This window comes from Pecten maximus, chromosome 18, assembly GCF_902652985.1.
Source record: "Pecten maximus chromosome 18, xPecMax1.1, whole genome shotgun sequence".
Taxonomy (NCBI): Eukaryota; Metazoa; Mollusca; class Bivalvia; order Pectinida; family Pectinidae; genus Pecten; species Pecten maximus.
In genome coordinates, this window is record NC_047032.1 from 11,456,526 (window position 1) to 11,477,320 (window position 20,795).

A 20,795-nucleotide genomic window follows, 5' to 3' on the forward strand; every position below is an offset into this window, starting at 1 on the left:
TAAAAGTCAAACAGATCTAGAGTGGTACTGTGTTTTCAATGTGTATAGCCCTTACAGAAAGCCATATGATAATACACTGTAAAATGTAGTTGAGCATTAAGAGTTTAAAATTTCATATTAAGGTTACTACAGTTACTAAAAATCTTACCAGGAATATACTGTCAATGAACAACACATAAAGTCCTTACATGAAGAAAGCCTAACTTTCTGAAATATCACATGATGACACACAGTAAAATGCAGATATGCATTAGGGTTTAAAAAGTTCCAAAGCTGGGATTATACTTTCAAAATGCATGTACATCATATAAGGCCCTTCAGAAAGACAAACTTGCTGAAATATCAGATGATGATACACTAACTTACAGATATGCAGTAGGGGTTTAAGAAGTTCCTAATGTCAAGGTCACTGTTACTTAAAATAGAGTCGGAAAACACATGTACAATAGGAGTTTAGAAAGTTCCTAGGGTAAAGATCGCTTTCATTAAATTTGGGTGGACATCCTTCAAGGTTACGGGCCAAGGGTTAAAGGTCAAATTGGACCACGTCTGATATAAGAAAAAAAGTCAGGTATATAAAACTAAATGTCAAGAACATACATCAAGGTCATAAACGTGATAGTCAAGATCATACTTTATTCCATTTTTACCAGCTGAAATATCGAAAATATCGTTCGATAAAAAGGATATTTTTCACTGGTGATAAACCTCACATTTTCTTACTTTTACTTAGACTTTTACTGACTTGACCTATCAGAACACTGCTTACAAATGACAATGGGGAAAATTAAGATTTGCATATACATGTACATTGTAGCTCTCCGTCATGTTATATGACGTTATAATGAAAGATAGAATACATGACGTTGTAGCGTGTACTTTGCAAGTACCGTGAGAATTGCAAGCGCGCATGTGCAATGAAAATTGTCATTTCCGCCGTGAGAGTTACAAGTTTTCAGATCATAATACAAGTATTTCACTGTTAATGATGATAATCAAATGTGTCAACATTCGAAAACACCACAGTGAAGATCTTGGAATCACATAATTATATTAAGTGTGTCGGGAAACCCGCGAATACTACGCTAGCATCTGTAAAACGTTGTCTGTGAGCGGCGTATGTTACACCTCGTTTGCATACAAGATGTAAACAAAGATTCAACGCAGAAAAAAATATAACGGTTGGGAAAGCAGGTGTACCAAAATTAAAGGTAAGTATAGCAGAAATGTGCTGTGGAATTTACTGCTTTGTTTTATTATTTCCTTATTCCTTGGATGAGCATAGGTGCTTAGCACGTGTACAAGTAAAAGATCATTTCCCAACATTATTGACATAGGCAATTTAAAGATAGAAACAACAAGAAGCTAACCCATAACATACTATTCAATGAGCAACCGTCCATCTGAAATTATATAGTTTGTGTATTTTATAAGTTATATCTTAAATATGTTACCAGATAAATATACGGCCATGCTGCAGATAATATTCCCATGATAAATTACATGTATAATTATTTCAATGCTTTTACAATTAAGGTACATGTAGCAAACGATATGACTAACAAGACTAACAAGTTTTGTGACAGTGTTTTTGGAAAATTTCAATTGACCAAATTATGTTAAAAAACATGGCCTTCTTTCATTAGTATATCCAGGGACATCTTATTATACGTCCCTGGTATATCATGCTTACAAGTTTTATAATGCAGTTTAAATTCTAGATGTATATATCATGGCACACACACCAATTTTTACCATTAACTGTCCTCTTCTCTGATCAGTAGTTTTCTGTAAATTGCCATTTTATTTTTTTTGTGTTTTTTGGAAGTTTTAATCAATGGACACAACTGGGTATTTATAATGCCTTTTTGGGGAAAATAAGGCTAAAACAGATGGGGAATGGAGTCTTTTGCGCACACAGTTATACAGACAGGAAAAACACTGTATGCATGCTCATTATATACTCCTTCTCAAGTTAAAATGTTTCCTTGATTTTCCATAAGTTATAGAGATGTTTTTAAATGTAATGCAATTCATTATTCACGAGTCCATACTTGCAGCACCATAACTGAGAGCTAGGGATCAAACACAGGACCTCTGGCTTACTATATATAGTTATCGTTGACTCAAATTAAACCAATTGACCCAATATTATATATACTTTTCTGATTATGGTAATTTTATACCATGTAAAAATATTATCTTGTAATAAGCCTTGCTGACCAATAAAAAACATTAACATAAAGTATAGCCACAGTAAGTTTATGACAGGGCAATCTTAAGGTACATGTATTTGTATTTGTAAGCATTTTCATTAAACTACAATTGACGTGGCTGGGATTATTATTGGGCATGGGCATTTTGCAAGATAGATATGGTCATTTCCTTTAGCATATATATACAATACTACTTTTACTATTTTATACGATTGAGTATCATCAGCCAGTTATTTACAATAAAGTTTTGTACTTTCTTCAATCCAGACTTATAAACTTGTTGATCTGCAGAAACTGAAAGGGCCAACTTCTATGTTATGTGTTGAATTTATGAAGAATGGAAGGAATGTATGCATGATGTATGAATAAAATTAAATTGTAAATGTATATGTGCTGTTGAAAAATCTTCAAAAATGAAAAAAATCTTCTGTGTTCAAAATCAATGAAATCATTCCTAAAGTTACATCATATATATATATATATGGGGCAAAGAAGTAATTCAAACAGTGTAAACAATAAGGCTTGTTAAATTTTCGAGGCAATCCGCCCCTTTATCAAAACACAAAAAATTACAAATACAATCACATAATCTATATAAGAAGTACTGGAAATACAATAAAATACAATAAGAATAATGTTTTAGTAACTGGAGAAACCACAATGAACCCTTCGGCAAACGTGGGCCGAAGGCGGATACTAGCGTGACTGCATCATGTTCAACACTAGAACGCTATGCGACCAACGGCAGAGATATTTTGAATTCCCCCGCACATGAAAGTATATCAAAGAGTTCAAAGAGTGTTATCTGGATTATACTGTTCATATTACTTCTTTGACCCTTATATATATATATATATATAGCTTAGAAACACAAATGACGAAGGAAGCTAGACAACTTTTTGACTCGTGCCCTGACCGGGCCTCGAACTCACGATCTAGGCACCCAATCGCCTAGGCAGAAATATCCGCAGCCTATACCGCTGCGCCACATCGGCGTTCTTAAAAAAGAACGTTTCAATGGTACAGTGATGGTCGGCCTGATACCCTGACATGATCATTGTGGAAGTCGTATATTATATATATATATATATATATATCGTGTACCTTTAACAACCCATTTTATTATGGGCAGTGTATATGTATATCAAACCTTTATGAAAAGTTGTAAAATTGTTGAACATTCTTGAAATGAATTATAAATTGTCAGTTACTCTCTGTAAGTTCATATACTTTCCAATTATCTTACCTGGAAGACTAGTTTATAAACAGCACACAAACTTTCCAATTAATATTAATTTGGGTTATTTCATTTTAGATTTCATTTAAACCAACTTCATCAGCACAAGAGAACTTGATTTGATTCCTAGAAACAAATTATTTACATGTACAAGATTATATGTATCAATTATGTAGTATCAGTGAACTAGATCTTTTAAGATCAGATTAGACCAAAATATTTTTTCAAAAGCTAACACTTTTATCTTTAAATGCTTTTTCAAATATAACTTGAACTGGTTTATTGTGGTCATTTTGAGGTGAGCTCACCTGATCCAGCCATGAGAAATGCAAGCACAAGTTCAATGGGTCAAATATCACTGTTATAATGATTTATTATGGTCATTTTGAGGTGAGCTTACCTGATCCAGCCATGAGAAATGCAAGTACAAGTTCAATAGGTCAAATATCACTGTTATAATGATTGATTATGGTAATTTTGAGGTGAGCTGACCTGATCCAGCCATGAGAAATGCAAGTACAAGTTCAATAGGTCAAATATCACTGTCATAATGATTTATTATGGTCATTTTGAGGTGAGCTCACCTGATCCAGCCATGAGAAATGCAAGCACAAGTTCAATAGGTCAAATGTCACTGTTAAAATGATTTATTATGGTCACTTTGAGGTGAGCTTACCTGATCCAGCCATGAGAAATGCAAGCACAAGTTCAATAGGTCAAATATCACTGTTATAATGATTTATTACGGTCATTTTAAGGTGAGCTCACCTGATCCAGCCATGAGAAATGCAAGCACAAGTTCAATAGGTCAAATATCACTGTTATAATGATTTATTATGGTCATTTTGAGGTGAGCTCACCTGATCCAGCTATGAGAAATGCAAGTACAAGTTCAATAGGTCAAATATCACTGTTATAATGATTGATTATGGAAATTTTGAGGTGAGCTCACCTGATCCAGCCATGAGAAATGCAAGCACAAGTTCAATAGGTCAAATATCACTGCAGTTATAATGATTTATTATGGTCTCTTAAATCCAATACCAAACAAATATTAAGTAAATTTCATATACAGGCATGTTCTCTTTACATTGAGTCTCGGTGCTATAATGACATTACGAGATTTGAAAGAATTTGTACTGTACACAGTCTGTAAAAAAATAATGTAGAAGATGAGATGCACTTTATACTATTACGTCCAGCTCATTCAGAGTTCAGAGTTAGGTTATGAAACAATATTATATAGACACCCAAGTGATTATAAGCTTATAGAACTAATTTAATGAAAAAATTATAACAACTTTTGAGTAAATTTGTTTAATATTTGATGATGAATAAAAAAAACTTGAAACAGTTGTATTAATTAAAGCTTTATGTTTATGTTTAGATTTCCTCCTGTTTTATCCAACAATTTCTCTTTTGATGTGCCATATCAGCCAAAACTTCCATTTTAAGAGTTCAAAGAACAGAAGTACATATATATAATATTTATTGAGAGTAAAAATATGCACCATTTTTGATATGCATTTATATCAAAAAAATAATACAAGGATAGTAAGTGTTATAAATACTTTCATGGAAAATTGTACCATGTGTCTTATAATAGAGTGATAGATATATTTTGGTGTGAGATTTCCTAAGAAAGTGTTTGTATGTAAATGTAACTCTTTCAGAAGTTACATTTAAATTTGATCTAGTTTGAAATAAATTTAAATTTATTTATTTCTTAATTCTTGAAATAGCACATTAAGCGCATGTTGACCTATATGCCAAACATAACACATAATCAATATGTGTGTAAATGTCACCCTAATTAACTGTAACCCTTGATATCTCAGGTGAGAATCATATAATTGGCTATGTTTGGTTAAAAAAACAAGTCATTGTTCTCCATAATGGGAGGTGGAGCTGTAGGGTAGAAGGGGACCAGGAATCACTTACCTGTGTAATATTTGTATCAATTATTAAACCACTTTGGGGTTTCCTTTAGCTCTTGTCCTAGACTTTTCGTCTGCCATGTTGTATATTCCATTTGACAGCATCTTCACTGACAGTAAAAACTAATTTGACAGAATCAACCAATCAAATTCTTCTAGAAAAATATATGATATAAATGTTGATGCTCCTATCGATTCTCAATGACATCTACAACATGGACCCAGACGAGTATCACGATTTAGTCTGTTTTCTTTCATCCACCTGTAGTTCTTACCCAGATGATCTCAAGGACAGCTCTACAAAGTTTGCCAGAAATAGAAGGGACAACTTTAAGCTAAAAGCCAGCAAGTTCTTTCTGAGAGGTATGTGTACCAAACAGTTATATAAAATATACAGTCAATATCAGAATTTCTCCAATTTTTTTGTCTGAGAACTTTGAAATCAATTTCTAATAAAATAGCTTTATCTAAATAAGAAAATTAGACTAAACATTTTTTATAAGAAATTTATCAATATATTTAAAATGAGACATCATCCTACTAACTATAAAGGAAATACATGGTAAAGGTTTGGTACTTTTTACTATATTGTATTTGTCATGTACTTTATTATTAGACCTTAACAAAATTTGCGAATAAATATACATTATTTCACAAAGAATCAGAAATATAATGCATATATCCCAGAGTACATGTAGCCTATAATTTATTTTTTCAGGCATAAAAAAAACCCTTCCAAAATTGGTGTTGTTTTGTCATTGTTTTTCTTTCTGGTTTTGAAGAAATTCTGATGATGGCTATATATATTTTGCAATAAAAGCAGGAACATCCTTGCATGTGATTCATTTGAATGAGAAACACATAGTTAATTTCATGTACATATATCAATGTAAGCAACTGGGTTAAACACCAAATTGTTCATTAATTAACCTTTTCATATAGTGAAGCAAGAACATTTCAGCACATGGTTCCTGTTACAAATTTAGCTTATGACTGATGGTTAATTGGATTTTGTTTTTTAAATGTGTTCAATTCACAAAATGAAGTTGTACGGTTGTTGAGTTTATGCTGTATTAAACTGGAATGTACTTATTTCCATTTATTGTTATATCCACACCTAGCTATTTCAGCTAGTTAACCTTTGATTAGACTTTGTTGATTATTTGTACAATTACAATGTTGAAGTTTTCCATCTAGTTGAGTGTAATGAAGCAATTAAATTCATGCATTGCCGCATTTTTTGGTTCTGAATTATTTTCTGTTTTTTTGTTTTTTTGTATTTTTTTTTTTTTTTGTATTTGTTGAATGCTATGAAAATGCAAATAATTTATCATACATAAACAATTTAATTCTCACACATTTCCTTTCATTCAATGAATATGAAATGATATTAAACAGCAGGTTTTAGTATGGTTATGTCAAATTGACCCACTATTGAAGTCTCAATTATGTCTGTTTTATATAGATACATATTAAAGTAAATATGAGCATTGTTTAGAAGTGATTGAAAAAAGAAAAGAAGGCACTTTATATATGTATAGAGGTCTTAGATTGGAAAGTAAGATATATGAGAGAGAGAGAGAGTTCAAGTAGTATAACTATGTATATGAAAATATACATTTATAAAATATTTTAAAGTTATGTGTTCATATTTTGGCAAAAACTGGGGACAGGGTATAACCATGCAATATTAATTAACTTTTCCCATTTTTTTGATCCAGTAAGAAATTTCAATAAAGATAATTCACCTTTGTTTGAAGCAATACGTATATATACATTTCTGAGTATGATATGTACATGTATCTTTGATAAGGTTCTTAAGTGCAGCTACTGACCGTGATGTTATTGTTTTATAATTAAAATTATGGTATTACATTACATTATCTACTCTACAACTAATACTATTTTGATTAAAATAAACCAAAAATGCATGTTTCCTTGTTTAAACCAAAAGGGATGAACTGTGCCTCAAGAAATAACTAAAAAATATTACGTTCCTCTTTTATGCTTCTGAATATTTCTAAGTTTAAGGATATATATGGATAACTAATCAAAGTATTTAAAGTATTGGACATACGGTATGCTTTTTTAGTGTTAGTAATATCTTGAAAGTTAGCTTTTAAATCATGTTTTTTTTAAATTCAACAAAATTATACTTCCTAGAAGAGTTAAATTTATCTTTAAGTTAGTCATTTATAATTTTTTAACCATTGTTTGTCAAATAAACTCTAAAATATTTAATAAACTTAATAGGTATTTTCAGTATATTTTTTCTCTATTATTGAATCTTCTTAATCTGTTATTTCCCTCCATGACTTGAACACGTCTTTCCGGAAAAGGTTTTTACACTTGAATAATCAATTGGTAAACATTCTGAAAGAAAATTAAATGAAACTTCCTTAATAGCATATTTTTTTCAAATAACACTACGTATCCAGGTTAGTTAAGTTTCAAGGCTTCAATAAAAGACTTGATGTTAATCATTATAAACCATTAAACCAGTGATATTAGACATATTTAACACTGGCTTACATTTCTCATGGCCAAATCATGTGTGCTCATTCCTAAATAACCATTATAAACCATTAAACCAGTGATATTAGACATATTTAACACTGGCTTGCATTTCTCATGGTTGGATCATATTAGCTGAGTACTAAATAACCATTATAAACCATTAAACCAGTGATATTAGACATATTTAACACCAGCTTGCATTTCTCATGGTTGGATCATATTGGCTGAGTACTAAATAACCATTATAAACCATTAAACCAGTGATATTAGACATATTTAACACTGGCTTGCATTTCTCATGGGCCAATCATGTGTGCTCATTCCTAAATAACCATTATAAACCATTAAACCAGTGATATTAGACATATTTAACACTGGCTTGCATTTCTCATGGCCAAATCATGTGTGCTCATTCCTAAATAACCATTATAAACCATTAAACCAGTGATATTAGACATATTTAACACTGGCTTGCATTTCTCATGGCCAAATCATGTGTGCTCATTCCTAAATAACCATTATAAACCATTAAACCGGTGATATTAGACATATTTAACACTGGCTTGCATTTCTCATGGTTGGCTCATATTGGCTGAGTACTAAATAACCATTATAAACCATTAACCCAGTGATATTAGACATATTTAACACTGGCTTGCATTTCTCATGGTTGGATCATATTGGCTGAGTACTAAATAACCATTTTAAACCATTAAACCAGTGATATTAGACATATTTAACACTGGCTTGCATTTCTCATGGCCAAATCATGTGTGCTCATTCCTAAATAACCATTTTAAACCATTAAACCAGTGATATTAGACATATTTAACACTGGCTTGCATTTCTCATGGCCAAATCATGTGTGCTCATTCCTAAATAACCATTATAAACCATTAAACCGGTGATATTAGACATATTTAACACCGGCTTGCATTTCTCATGGTTGGATCATATTGGCTGAGTACTAAATAACCATTATAAACCATTAAACCAGTGATATTAGACATATTTAACACTGGCTTGCATTTCTCATGGCCAAATCATGTGTGCTCATTCCTAAATAACCATTATAAACCATTAAACCAGGTGATATTAGACATATTTAACACTGGCTTGCATTTCTCATGGTTGGATTATATTGGTTGAGTACTAAATAACCATTTAAAACCATTAAACCAGTGATATTAGACATATTTAACACTGGCTTGCATTTCTCATGGCCAAATCATGTGTGCTCATTCCTAAATAACCATTATAAACCATTAAACCGGTGATATTAGACATATTTAACACTGGCTTGCATTTCTCATGGTTGGATCATATTGGCTGAGTACTAAATAACCATTATAAACCATTAAACCAGTGATATTAGACATATTTAACACTGGCTTGCATTTCTCATGGCCAAATCATGTGTGCTCATTCCTAAATAACTATTATAAACCATTAAACCAGTGATATTAGACATATTTAACACTGGCTTGCATTTCTCATGGCCAAATCATGTGTGCTCATTCCTAAATAACCATTATAAACCATTAAACCAGTGATATTAGACATATTTAACACTGGCTTGCATTTCTCATGGCCAAATCATTTGTGCTCATTCCTAAATAACCATTATAAACCATTAAACCAGTGATATTAGACATATTTAACACTGGCTTGCATTTCTCATGGTTGGATCATATTGGCTGAGTACTAAATAACCATTATAAACCATTAAACCAGTGATATTAGACATATTTAACACTGGCTTGCATTTCTCATGGCCAAATCATGTGTGCTCATTCCTAAATAACCATTATAAACCATTAAACCGGTGATATTAGACATATTTAACACCGGCTTGCATTTCTCATGGTTGGATCATATTGGCTGAGTACTAAATAACCATTATAAACCATTAAACCAGTGATATTAGACATATTTAACACTGGCTTGCATTTCTCATGGCCAAATCATGTGTGCTCATTCCTAAATAACCATTATAAACCATTAAACCGGTGATATTAGACATATTTAACACTGGCTTGCATTTCTCATGGTTGGCTCATATTGGCTGAGTACTAAATAACCATTATAAACCATTAAACCGGTGATATTAGACATATTTACACTGGCTTGCATTTCTCATGGTTGGATCATATTGGCTGAGTACTAAATAACCATTATAAACCATTAAACCAGTGATATTAGACATATTTAACACTGGCTTGCATTTCTCATGGCCAAATCATGTGTGCTCATTCCTAAATAACCATTATAAACCATTAACCCAGTGATATTAGACATATTTAACACTGGCTTGCATTTCTCATGGTTGGATCATATTGGCTGAGTACTAAATAACCATTATAAACCATTAAACCAGTGATATTAGACATATTTAACACTGGCTTGCATTTCTCATGGTTGGATCATATTGGCTGAGTACTAAATAACCATTATAAACCATTAAACCAGTGATATTAGACATATTTAACACTGGCTTGCATTTCTCATGGTTGGATCATATTGGCTGAGTACTAAATAACCATTATAAACCATTAAACCAGTGATATTAGGCATATTTAACACTGGCTTGCATTTCTCATGGCCAAATCATGTGTGCTCATTCCTAAATAACCATTATAAACCATTAAACCGGTGATATTAGACATATTTAACACTGGCTTGCATTTCTCATGGTTGGCTCATATTGTCTGAGTACTAAATAACCATTATAAACCATTAACCCAGTGATATTAGACATATTTAACACTGGCTTGCATTTCTCATGGTTGGATCATATTGGCTGAGTACTAAATAACCATTATAAACCATTAAACCAGTGATATTAGACATATTTAACACTGGCTTGCATTTCTCATGGTTGGATCATATTGGCTGAGTACTAAATAACCATTATAAACCATTAAACCAGTGATATTGGACATATTTAACACTGGCTTGCATTTCTCATGGCCAAATCATGTGTGCTCATTCCTAAATAACCATTATAAACCATTAAACCAGTGATATTAGACATATTTAAGACTAGCTTGCATTTTTCATGGCCAAATCATGTGTGCTCATTCCTAAATAACCATTATAAACCATTAAACCAGTGATATTAGACATATTTAACACTGGCTTGCATTTCTCATGGTTGCATCATATTGGCTGAGTACTAAATAACCATTATAAACCATTAAACCAGTGATATTAGACATATTTAACACTGGCTTGCATTTCTCATGGTTGGATCATATTGGCTGAGTACTAAATAACCATTATAAACCATTAAACCAGTGATATTAGACATATTTAACACTGGCTTGCATTTCTCATGGCCAAATCATTTGTGCTCATTCCTAAATAACCATTATAAACCATTAAACCAGTGATATTAGACATATTTACACTGGCTTGCATTTCTCATGGTTGGATCATATTGGCTGAGTACTAAATAACCATTATAAACCATTAAACCAGTGATATTAGACATATTTAACACTGGCTTGCATTTCTCATGGCCAAATCATGTGTGCTCATTCCTAAATAACCATTATAAACCATTAAACCGGTGATATTAGACATATTTAACACCGGCTTGCATTTCTCATGGTTGGATCATATTGGCTGAGTACTAAATAACCATTATAAACCATTAAACCAGTGATATTAGACATATTTAACACTGGCTTGCATTTCTCATGGCCAAATCATGTGTGCTCATTCCTAAATAACCATTATAAACCATTAAACCGGTGATATTAGACATATTTAACACTGGCTTGCATTTCTCATGGTTGGATCATATTGGCTGAGTACTAAATAACCATTATAAACCATTAAACCAGTGATATTAGACATATTTAACACTGGCTTGCATTTCTCATGGTTGGATCATATTGGCTGAGTACTAAATAACCATTATAAACCATTAAACCAGTGATATTAGACATATTTAACACTGGCTTGCATTTCTCATGGTTGGATCATATTGGCTGAGTACTAAATAACCATTATAAACCATTAAACCAGTGATATTAGACATATTTAACACTGGCTTGCATTTCTCATGGCCAAATCATGTGTGCTCATTCCTAAATAACCATTATAAACCATTAAACCAGTGATATTAGACATATTTAACACTGGCTTGCATTTCTCATGGCCAAATCATGTGTGCTCATTCCTAAATAACCATTATAAACCATTAAACCAGTGATATTAGACATATTTAACACTGGCTTGCATTTCTCATGGTTGAATCATATTGGCTGAGTCCTAAATAACCATTATAAACCATTAAACCAGTGATATTAGACATATTTAACACTGGCTTGCATTTCTCATGGCCAAATCATGTGTGCTCATTCCTAAATAACCATTATAAACCATTAAACCAGTGATATTAGACATATTTAACACTGGCTTGCATTTCTCATGGTTGGATCATATGTGCTGAGTACTAAATAACCATTATAAACCATTAAACCAGTGATATTAGACATATTTAACACTGGCTTGCATTTCTCATGGCCAAATCATGTGTGCTCATTCCTAAATAACCATTATAAACCATTAAACCAGTGATATTAGACATATTTAACACTGGCTTGCATTTCTCATGGCCAAATCATGTGTGCTCATTCCTAAATAACCATTATAAACCATTAAACCAGTGATATTAGACATATTTAACACTGGCTTGCATTTCTCATGGTTGGATCATATTGGCTGAGTACTAAATAACCATTATAAACCATTAAACCAGTGATATTAGACATATTTAACACTGGCTTGCATTTCTCATGGTTGGATCATATTGGCTGAGTACTAAATAACCATTATAAACCATTAAACCAGTGATATTAGACATATTTAACACTGGCTTGCATTTCTCATGGCCAAATCATGTGTGCTCATTCCTAAATAACCATTATAAACCATTAAACCAGTGATATTAGACATATTTAACACTGGCTTGCATTTCTCATGGCCAAATCATGTGTGCTCATTCCTAAATAACCATTATAAACCATTAAACCAGTGATATTAGACATATTTAACACTGGCTTGCATTTCTCATGGTTGGATCATATTGGCTGAGTACTAAATAACCATTATAAACCATTAAACCAGTGATATTAGACATATTTAACACTGGCTTGCATTTCTCATGGCCAAATCATGTGTGCTCATTCCTAAATAACCATTATAAACCATTAAACCAGTGATATTAGACATATTTAACACTGGCTTGCATTTCTCATGGTTGGATCATATTGGCTGAGTACTAAATAACCATTATAAACCATTAAACCAGTGATATTAGACATATTTAACACTGGCTTGCATTTCTCATGGCCAAATCATGTGTGCTCATTCCTAAATAACCATTATAAACCATTAAACCAGTGATATTAGACATATTTAACACTGGCTTGCATTTCTCATGGTGCCAATCATTTTGTGCTCATTCCTAAATAACCATTATAAACCATTACACCAGTGATATTAGACATATTTTACACTGGCTTGCATTTCTCATGGTTGGATCATATTGGCTGAGTACTAAATAACCATTATAAACCATTAAACCAGTGATATTAGACATATTTAACACTGGCTTGCATTTCTCATGGCCAAATCATGTGTGCTCATTCCTAAATAACCATTATAAACCATTAAACCGGTGATATTAGACATATTTAACACCGGCTTGCATTTCTCATGGTTGGATCATATTGGCTGAGTACTAAATAACCATTATAAACCATTAAACCAGTGATATTAGACATATTTAACACTGGCTTGCATTTCTCATGGTTGGATCATGTGTGCTCATTCCTAAATAACCCCCTTGTTTGAAAAGTACTGGAGGGATGTTTCTCAATTTACACAGATTAGTAATATATTAGAGGAAGGGAAAAATAGAGAGAAGATCAATCTGTCATGAAACCTATAAAGATCATTCAATGGTGGTCGCCAAGATCCCTCTGGGATCTCTTGTTTTCAAATATACAAGTTTCCTGAAAATATGAATCATTTTTTGTTCACTGAAATTCACTTGCACACATCTATATATGGGCATATTAAGATTGTTTTCAGTGCTCAAGTGTCTGCATTCCTGGATGGAGTTTGTTCTTATTTCAATATTAGAGTTCTGTTAAAAAGTAAAACAAAGATTTTTTATCACACAGATCAAGTCATGTGAACCATGCCAGAAGTCAGACCCTCTGAAGCCAGGACTGAAACCTGAGTTAAAGCAAATCAAGGTATTTTAATATGAGATCTCATTGTTTAACTCATTTACTCTCTGATATAGGTATACTCATGAAATGGCTAAAACTCCCTAATGATGTCAATTGTATAATCCCCACCACCCAGGGCCCTCAAGGTGGGGCCAGAAGTGGTCAAATTAACTGATATTTCAAAATTTTCTTCTCCCAGACCCAGACATGGCAGAATCAAATATCATTGGCATTGGTTTTTCAATATTAACATTTTGATGCAAGTGTTTAAAGGCACATTTATATGTGGTGTCCCTGCAGTGTTATACTATCCCCTTTCAGAGTTAACCTTACATTTTTTTGGAAAAAAAACCCTGCTTTTTGATATCTTTTGGTGTTAACAGGCATTAATGCAGCATTAAAAATTGTATTAGAGTACTGATATTCGACATCTGTGTCCCTGTGGGGTTTAACCATCACATTCCTGAGTTGAACTGAAAGATATTTTGTGAATTTAATATGCTTTTTGACATGTTTGGCAAAACAATACCAATTGATATATTTAAATCATTTATTGACAAACATTTGCAATATGACTTATGTTGTTCTACAACAGCTCATCTTGTTAGGGATAGAATATCTTACGGGTATCTTATAGATATCTTCTGGTGTTTTATTGAAATTGTGACTTTCTTGTATATCCTACAGTAAATTTGGACTAGCCCCTCGATCCTTCAAGGGGATGGGGAGAGGGTGGATGATGTATATCCACTGCTCATACATAATTGACATAGAATCTTATCCCTAATTTCTCAACATCTTAAATCTTTATTTTCATTTCATGATGTCATCCAATCGAATATGGGTGTATTACATTATTTAACGGCAGGATGGGTCAGTTATGTGATAAATTTGTATAATTATTTCAGTACTCTGCGTAAGATGGTCAATGAGCATCAGACTAACTGGGATGCCTTTTTGGATGGAGCTTTGTTTGCCATGAGAACCAAACCACAATCCAGCACAAAGTACAGTCCATTCTTTCTTCTGTATGGCCGAGAAGCAAGGTACCCAAGTCAGCTCCCAAAAGACTTTGGAAACAACTTACAGGTTAGTTCCAGTACACTTTCCTGTTATTTTCAGCTCACCTGGCTTGAAGGGCCAGAGAGCTTATGCCATACAAAGTACAGCATATTTCAACATTTAAATCACTACTTGTCATAAAGTAATATATAGAAATTTAACCAAATTTGATCAAAAACATCCCTGGGTAAAAAGGAACAGATTTTGCATTAATGGTGAGTCTGACCAAATAACCCATACCCCATTATCATATATAGCCTTGCTTGTCATCAAGAAATAAACACAACCCTGTTATAGAAATAGGCCCTGGGGTTTTTAAACACCATCATGTTGTAAACATGATTTTCAGGTCTTTTCATACCCTTAGAGACATAACTATATACAGCATTGTTTGTCCTTAACAAAGAAAACTATTAATGAATTTAACTTGAACATTTTATTGACATTGGGTCAAATCAAACTAGGTGAGCAATACAGGCTCTCTGGACTTCTTGTTAGCCCACCATCATCAGATGGAGGGATATTCCTCAAACTGCATTTGTAGATTCCCCATGGTCCCTTGTTGTGCCAATTAATTTCAGTTTTACTTGAAAATTAATGGATTGATGGACTATCACTATAGGTCATGGTGACCTTGCTATTGTGATAATCTTTTGTCCTGTGTCGTGTCTGTTAGCTTTTCTTTGTAAACACAATAACTTGAGTAAATGTTTACCAAGATTGATAAGATCTCTAACAAGTTCGAAAATCAGAATAACTCAACCGTAACTTACAGAGTTATTGCCCTTTGCAATAATATTTTTATTGGACTTTGTGAACATGATAACTTGAATAAATATCAACTAAGTACCGGTATGTAGAAACTTTGTGTGCAGTGTAATGTCAATAAGATATCAGACAAGTATTAAAATTGGGATTTATACAACAATTACCAACAGAGTTATTACCCTTTGTAATATTATTATTAGACCTTGTGAACATGATAACTTGAGTAAATATTACGTAAGGTATGAATATGAAACTCTGTATATATTGTTATTGCTCTTTGTAATAATATTATTGTTGGTCTTTGTAAACAAGATAAGTTCACAAACGCTTATTATTGAACAGTAATTTGCAGAATTGCCGCCCTTTGTTATTAAATTACTATTTGTTTCTGTGAACATGATAACTTGGGAAAATTTGTTTGTGGCCTTATAATCAGAAAGATCTTGAAGATTTGGAAAATAACTGTGATGAAACTTCAGCCTTAAAGGACAACTTCAAAATAAGACTTATTCAATTGGTATGTAAAGAGTTATTGCCATTTTTAATTTTCTTATCAGACCTTTTGAATGTGATAGATAAGGTTTAATAGTAAGATCTTCACTGCATTTGATATATCAAGTCTTCTGTCATTTAATTAGCAAGTTTAGATGAGTTTAAAAATGACATTAATTCAATAGAAATTTATTGATTTATTGCCCATTTTTACTTATGGTTTACTGAATATAAATAGATTTTTATGGAATGTCGTACTTGGTATGCTGGAAGAATCATTCAAAAGCTAATCACAGTTAAGAGAACTAGAAGATTTTTGTAGCTACATTGTATTTCTTAAAGTACTGGAGGAGTGTTTTGCAAACTTCACTTGTTCTTGTCATCAGATTATGAAGAGGGAAAAAAAAGAAATGGAAAAGTAATGAAATCAGTCTGACATAGAACCATTAGAGATTGTTCAATGGTGTACACCAAGATTCCCCTGGTCTCCTGTTAATTAGAAAAATGGATATAAATAATTTCTTGAAAAGTACTGAAGGAATATTGCTCAAATTTTGCTTGTAGGTTCCCATTGGTATCAAGTTGTGTCAATTCAATTTAGATTTTTGATGAGAAAAATAGAATGGTCGTCAGACACCCATCTTAGATTTGAAGAATTAAAGTTTGTTATATTATCACTATTTCTTGAAAAGGGATGTTTCTCAAACTTCACATGTACATGAAGGTTCCATTTGTTCTTTGAATCAGAATATTAAGAAAGAAAAAATAAGGGAGAGTTATAGAAGATCAGTGTGACACAGAACCGATCATTGAATTGTGGGTACCAATTTTCCCCTGGGATCACTCGTTAGCCTCAATTTTGAAAATTAATTGATAGGCTTTATATAAGATATGAAGTTGTTTCATATGAATGTTTCTACCCTTTGTTCATTTGAGCATTTTATAGTTGTCCTAAGATTTCCATTTTTTTGTGAACATGGAATGCATTATAGTCATAGTTATATTCCCACCACAAAAAAAATTTGGATTGGTCCAATGAATACTTTAATATTATTACTGGGGAGGGGGTAGACTTTACAATAGTTTATATAGGGATGACTTTCCACATTTTTGACAATCATTTAATTGTTGACATTTAATTTGTTAACATTATCAGCATTGGATGACAGCTTAATGATATGCACATGTTGGCCCTGACAGACCCCCAGGGACTGATGTGTGGGGCTAAAAAGGGTCAATTAGATTAACTGAAATATTTCAAATCTCAGGTGACCGTTAAGGCCCATGGGCCTCTTGTTAATTTGTAGATTTCTTTTGCATCTATTACATTTACTTTTTTGTAACAGAATCTGTATTATATTTTCTTGTGTCACAAGATTTGGAATTATATGTAAATTGTATATATCATTGCCACACCAAATGAAATTTTATGATTCATTTGTCAAGCTATGACTGTTACACTTTTCAGATATATAAGTCATTAAAAAGGAGGAAACATTTCAAAAACTATAGAAATGTTATATATATAAAAAATATTAAAACATTAAATTCAGTGAAGTTTTCTTTGATGTTCTACTTCTAAGATGTATGATCCCTGTGCTTGCTTTTGATGAAGTCTATTTGGAATTTCATTAGTAGGAACAATTGGAGTTACAAATACTTTGGTGTGGCCTTCATTCTCTAACTTACATATAAAGTTATTAAGTCACTTGCTTCGCTATGTAGCTTGTAGCTGTGACAAATGAAATATTCATTATAACTTTTCCTTTGTGCTGAATAAAATGTGAAAAGTACCATAATTATTTGTCTTGTCATGTTGTAACAGAGCTTTCATTTATTTGGATCTTGAAAGTGTTAAAAGCACTAAGACATAGTTGTTCAGTCTTCCATTTTGTTAAAGAAAAGGAAACAACATAAATGCTCATGTATTATATTCAATGTTTAATTTTATTGATGAAATGATATCAACATTTTAAATTGGAATCAAAACTTTTACCAAAGATTAAGGTCTGAACAACAATGTCTTTAGTGATCATCATGGGAAGTGAAAAATGGTCATTATTATAATAATAATCCTGCATGTTGAGGATTTTTACAATCATCAATATGAATTGACTTAGAATAGTATCATATTTAAAAGTAATATCAGACAAAATGGTCTTTTTAACTATCCTGCTAATTCTGGCTATGAAGAGGACATTCGCTGGTAAATATATATAATTTAATTTTGCTTGTAACAAGCATTTTCATTGGCTCAAAAAATTATGTTATCATCTCATAACATAAAAAAAAATACTGTGACGTCAGCGGAGTAATCATTCACGGGATTTTGTATTTATCGATGTGTTTTTAAATATCTGGAGCAAAATAAACATACTCGCGGTTTAAGAAAAGAGTACACCCCAGTTTTTTTGCGTTATTGCTCAATAATGTAAAAAAAAATATTACAGTTAACCCTTAAATTTAAAAATTCAGGCTATAATGAAATCAATTTTTTAAAAAGATGTGGTATACCTATTATTAGTTTGTATTTTTTATCCCCCACATAGGAAATTCCATAGCCAGAATGAGATAATTCAGCACTATCAGGGTATTGATTAATTAATAAATCTAATTTACTGAATTTGAAAATACTTCCTACACATTGACAGAACTAATGGATGGCAGTGCATAAAGTAACTCGTATGACACCTGAGACAAAGTCTCAAGTAACTTATACTAACTGTCTTTCGTCTGTCGTGCGTGCGACATCTCTTGTGCATCCATAAACTATTTACATTTTGCCTTCTCCAAAATCACTGGAACAAATATCGATATGGGTAAATTATTGTCCATTTCGGTAATTAAACTGACAGTTCATACAGCCGCTAATTGTGAATTCTTAAGAGAGAGAGATCGAGAGAGCATGTGATTTGAAATACTTCTTGGTCAAATAAACACAGCATATATTTTACATATACAGTGGGCATCGAAGAACATATTTGAGTTCATTCTCTCTGAAAATGATGTAAATTCCATGTTTTTTTCGGTCCGTGTCTGGTAACATGAATGAAGAACTTGTATCTTTGGGTGACAAAAATGCAGTGAAATGTCCTTAGACATGGACAATTGATTTTTTTTTGTTGGCGACTTGCAATTCTCACGGTAACGGCAATTTTTATATAACATTTATATTTTCTAAAACAGATTTTTGACATTTAATTCAACTTGTGCTTGCATATGCATCTCTATTTGAATACAGATATCTGAATTAAATAGGTAAAAACCCAAATACTATTTTTTTGTAGCTTGTCATAGTTTATACTCATGGTACCAGGATTTAATGTGGGTTATTGTTTTCAAATAATATGAGAGCTACATGTATCACCAAAACAGCTATGTCCTATGCATCATGAGGTATGCGATTATTTATTTAATCCTTTCTATTTTTATTTAAAAATGATTTACAATTCAGTAAACTGTGTTGTTTATAAATATTCATTTGGAATATGTCCATAAATACTTTCATCAAATAAAGAAAAACAACAGATTTTGGCTCATGTAAAGTATACAGTGACGCCCACATGTGACAGGGATATATAACAAGTGTCGCTGCCTGTGGTGACACCCCCATCATCTCGACAGTCCGATTCCTGTTGTCAGGGGTAGGCTATTGATCATGCTGTTCCGGGGGTTCCCTCCCTCTGTCTCCTCAGGCAAAACAGCAGGTAGAATATATAATTATCTGACCAATATTTCACGGCAGGTAAGATTACCCTATGGCGTAATTTAGAGTTTATTTAACTCCGATCGATATGCAGGTACAGTATATTGCCTACACTGGCTATTTTGTACACAGTCATTCTAAAAACGCAATGACAGTCGCCGCCGACATTGTAACGCGATCATTGTAACAGTGCAATATCTGTTAACATATTTAATGACGTAAAACACACAACTCATGACCTGTTCCAATGACAAACTGTTCTGGCTTGCAAGTCTCACGGTTCTTGCAACTCTCACGGCGACCGGTGCCCCCTCCGTGAAACTTACAAGTACCGGAAGCGGAACTTGCAACTCTCACGGACTTGCAAAGTACACGCTACAACGTCACGATTTGGCGTACATTTGTGAGTCGTTGACAGGGGACTGCAATGCATTCTGGGAGAGATTGAGCTGCCACTGTATATTTTGCTATGAAATATAATAAACAAAACATTTTACAGTATCCTCAGTAATACTAAATATATTTCACGAGTGTGGCTAATATTTTTGATATTACAGTACTGAAGACACTTAGATATCCTCTATATATGTATTCAAGGTCATGTATATAATA

The 20,795-nt window shown here is 32.5% G+C and overlaps 1 long non-coding RNA gene across 2 annotated transcripts; it reads left to right on the forward strand.

Moving 5' to 3' along the window:
- Positions 1-868: 868 nt before the first annotated feature.
- On the forward strand, positions 869-15,271 carry LOC117316624. Of its 2 annotated transcripts, none has more exons than XR_004529956.1 (3): positions 869-1,211; positions 5,659-5,753; positions 15,064-15,271. It is a non-coding gene; the product is annotated as an uncharacterized LOC117316624 (long non-coding RNA). The 2 variants fall into 2 exon arrangements; XR_004529957.1 differs by lacking the exon at positions 15,064-15,271 and adding an exon at positions 14,105-14,181.
- Positions 15,272-20,795: the final 5,524 nt, after the last annotated feature.